The sequence below is a fragment of the Triticum dicoccoides genome, chromosome 2A (assembly GCF_002162155.2).
Source record: "Triticum dicoccoides isolate Atlit2015 ecotype Zavitan chromosome 2A, WEW_v2.0, whole genome shotgun sequence".
Lineage (NCBI taxonomy): Eukaryota > Viridiplantae > Streptophyta > Magnoliopsida > Poales > Poaceae > Triticum > Triticum dicoccoides.
Genome location: NC_041382.1, coordinates 738,072,137 through 738,076,484, shown reverse-complemented (window position 1 = coordinate 738,076,484; position 4,348 = coordinate 738,072,137). Strand labels below are relative to the sequence as shown.

Below are 4,348 nucleotides of genomic sequence, written 5' to 3'. Positions count from 1 at the left end.
GTTTTTCTAATATAAGTAGGGAGCGGCTCAGAAATTAACTTTTAATCGGGTGTTCGTGCACTGATGTTTTTTTATCTCAAAAGTAAAAAATGTAAATAAGAGAATGAACTGCTAATGGGAAAAATAATTTTTAACACAATTATTTTGTTCTTATATCTAGAATAAATAGGTAGTACGGCTATGCTGAAAACTTCAATTGGGCGCTTGGGAGCTAATGTTGTTTTGTTCTATCACAAAAGTTAAAATGGAAGTAGTAGAGTCGATGGGAAATCTTTTTCTTTATTCTTATCTATAAACAAGTAGTTGCTGGGCAAAATACTTGAATGTGGTGCCCGTGAGGTGATGTTGTTTCATTCTATCTAAAAAATTAAGAAAATCAAGTCGATGCAAAAATGATTGGTACGGGGTCCAAACAGATTACCACCATGATCTGCACCAACATCCTTGCCATTGGGAAAGAGTTCAAATGCAATATAAATTGTTATAGAGGTTCTTAATCTTCTTCTTGGACTATACGCCTAGGCGTGTGTGATCATCTATAGGTTTGTTCTTTCTTCTCGGGGCAAAGAGGCGCCGCTAAAAGCAAAGAGGCGCCGCCAAAAGCCACCACCCACCCCGGCATTTTTTTCGCGAGATTCAATCTGTTCTCCTATCCTACGACTGCAGCGATCAGGGCCGCGAGATTGGGTGTCGCCGACTGGCCGCCCCGTCGGTTCGAGCTCCGATCCACAACATCAACCAGCCCCGCGAGCACTCCGCTCTATTCTCCCCCTGATTTGTCGCGACCGGCGACGGCGGATTGAAGGAGGCCGCCCCACCAGCGGAGCTCAGATCCACCGCATCAACCCGCGCGTGAGCCTTTCCCCACCGACTACAGCAACCGGTAATGGCTCTCAGTAATTTTCTCATCCCGCCTTCCTCATCCCTCAAGCCCTTAATGTTCATTGATTAGGGTTCATGCATACTAATCATCCTGCCCTTCTCGTTAATTAGGGTCACCAGGATACAAGGAAGGGATTTGGGGGAGAAAAGCACCGAGGTGAGGTAGACGAAAGAGAGAAGGTGAGATACAGAGTTGTATTGGAGAGGAATTCAGAGCCAGTTTTACAAGTCATACCCATGCACGGTAACAGATTGCCCCTTTAACTGAACTCAGGCACCACACGGCCACAGTGCTTGTGGCTAAAACCTGAAACCTTAAATTGATTCTACTGCCTGCATGTGGTTAGCTAAAACTTGAAACTGATTCTACTGCCTGCTTGTGGTTCTGCTGCCCCATAAATAGTCCCTAACTAGTGCTGTCAAAACTGAATAAACACTGAGACTGCACTTGATTTTGAAACCTTACGGAGATGTATAGCCCCGTGCCAGTGTACTTTTATCTCCACTACTAAATAAAAGAGAACTACACTTAATATTTGCCTTGCCGCTCCTAACTGATTGCTACCGATGATGTTAAGGGTCTAAAGCCGACAAGCATTTTCGTACGCCCAGAACTTGATAAAAGCAGATACATGGTAAACTCACGCTGCTCCTACTTTACAAACGTACAACACCATCCATTGAGCCTTAATTTTGAAAGAGTACAGTGAACTTTTTGGTTTTCGGAACTATGCCAACAACGACAGTAATAGTATTTTTTGTTGTTTTTAGTTCTGAACATTTTGGACATGTAAAATGGCTTTCACTTAAACAGTTAGTTATATACTCCCTCCGCCTGAAAAAGCTTCTCTCAAATGGATGTATCTAGCATCAAATTAGTGCTAGATCCATCCATTTGATGAACAAGTTTGGGACAAGTTTTTTCGGACGGAGAGAGTACAATATTAGTGTGTCCTGTGTTTGCATCCTCACTTATCTACTTTATTATATTCATTTAAGCTCTAGGAAAGTGCCGGTGATCGCAGTGTCTCAGAGTATGAACCAGATGTTGAAGAGGAGGCCCATTTTGCAGAAGAAGCTTTGAGAGATGAAGAGGAAGTCCCTCTTGCTATGTCCAAAGAAATGGTAATATATTGTGTGGACCTGCTTCTTAAATAATGTGTACATCAATGTGGATTCACTGGCTTTAATTCTTTCTTGCTCGTATCATGTGTATGTCACTCTGCACCGTAGCACCTTCCTTTCTAGCATGGGTTATGCATCAAGATCCGGGAGATCTGGTACCTCTACTTCATCATCACAGATCTGAGAAGAAAGAATTGAACAGAAGGATAGAGAGGCGAGAGATGCAAGTGACAGGTACATGTCTTGTTTCTCTTTGTGTTCTGGTTGTTTCTTTTTGCCTGCTTTTGTGCATGCGCGCAATGCACCCATGATAGTGAGAGAATGAGAAACAAATCTATGTGAACAAGACATTCACCTTTAGTGCTTGTAATGAAAGTTTAACTAAGGAGTGCTTTGATGTTTATGTAGTGTTTCATCCAAATCCAATCATCCAAAGTAACATAAAAAATAATATATGCTTGTAATGAGAAATACATGGTTTGTTGCACGGTTTTTTGCTGCTGCAACACAAAGGCATGAGAATAGCATTGTAATGCATGGTTTCTAATCATGAAAACTAGTATTATTTGTTGATTGGTTTGTGCTCTTGCTTTTTAGCAGAATGATATCGGCTGGTAGAGTTTGCTCCAGAAAAATTGTTATCCTAGCATAGTTTCTTCTTGCCTGGGTTGTTGACTTGATATATTATTTGTGTTGCTTGCTGCTTTTTTAAATAATAAATGATTGGTTTGCATGTTTATTAACCATTATAAGATATTCTTGGGTTTACTCTTTCATTTACCCATCTGTATGTGCTTGCCTTGCCATTTAATAATGTACCTCTTTATTTCAGATTATTAATTTGATAGATTGTAAGCCTCTTAGTGGTACTCTTGTACCTTGTTATCTTGTCTGTTTTCATCTCATCAAAGGTACAACGTTGTTGTGTTTGTTGAATTTATAGGCACCGAGAGGAGTTAGCCGCGAGGCTTGAAGCACAAGTGACAACATTTGAAGAGATGTAGAGGAAGGAACATGGAGAATTGCAAGCTGTGAAGAAGAGACATCAGGAGAAGAATGAAGCCTGGCAAAAGAAGCAACATGAGATGGATAACCTGATTGGTTTTCTCTTAAAGGCTCAAGCAACTCACCAAGCAACTTAGCAGTCCCATTCCAAACCTGACGGTGCATGAAGGCCATCCTTTTGTGATGGAAAGATAGTTACCGAATCATATGTTGTAATCATCAGGACAACACATGTGGTCTTTAGTTATTTAAATATTGCCTTTTTAACTTGTTTATTGTCGTGTCAAACTCCAGTGTGAGTGTTCCATTTTATTGTCACTTCTATTTAGAGGATGATTTGGCTGAGACGATTGATTATATGATAAGATTTGTCGTTCATTCAAATTTATGATGTGATTTGGATCTTATCTTATTTATATAATATACTATGATGTGAATTAGATACTTACTATGATATGCATTTGGAATATAGTGTATTTGATAATTTTTTCTACAAATTTGAAATAATTAAATATATTTTGATGGTGTCATCCTCGTCAATAATGAAAAGCTAGCAGTTGGATAGCTTGCTCGGGTGTTGGTGTGGCTGAAGTCAGTGACGTTGCTTTGTCATTGTATATCGCATATTTTCATGTAATGCGTGACATTAAGTGATTGTCATTGAAGTAACAAGTTGATGACGTAGTAGAGAACGTCACTGAAGGTCTTATTTTTGTGACGTTACTTTGCTCGCGCTATCACTAGGAGTAATCTGTGACGGGGATTCCATGACGATCCTTGTGACACCCATAAAACGTCACTTAGGGGTAATTTGTGACGTTATTAGCTATTCCATGACATTTCTTCTCTCGTCATAGTAGGCCTAATCTCTTGTAGTGGAAGGGGAAGAGACTAGGACGTTGCTAGTCCGGAGCGAGGACGGCATGGATTTCGTGGTTTCCGACCTGGAGGCGCGCCAATCCATGGTCCTCGATGCTGAGACCATCTGCTACGCCGGCGAGCCCATCTGCGTCGACGTCGACGGAGAAACCCTCTCCAAGGTCTTGCACTACTGCAAGAAGCACGCCGCCGCCGGCGACGACGACGACCTCCTCAGAGCCTGGGACGCCAAGTTCGTCCGCGATCTTGACCACGACACCCTCTGCAATGTCATCCTGGTGAAATTCACATCCTCTTTCCTATTGCCCCCTTAATTTATCATGCCAATCGTAAATAAAGTTGGTCTCTTTTCTTGTGTTTGGTACCCAGAATCATTGCCCTTGGCCCTTGCCAATTACTCCTAGTTAAATAAAAGTATCAGAAAGATTGGACTGTGTGGCGAGCCTCCAATTCTTTG

At 41.4% G+C, this 4,348-nt stretch overlaps 1 long non-coding RNA gene across 1 annotated transcript; it reads left to right on the top strand.

Moving 5' to 3' along the window:
• The first annotated feature begins 555 nt into the window (after positions 1-555).
• On the top strand, positions 556-3,377 carry LOC119352166. The gene is made up of 5 exons (XR_005170128.1): positions 556-883; positions 994-1,062; positions 1,882-2,007; positions 2,116-2,241; positions 2,951-3,377. It is a non-coding gene; the product is annotated as an uncharacterized LOC119352166 (long non-coding RNA).
• The last annotated feature ends 971 nt before the right edge of the window (positions 3,378-4,348 follow it).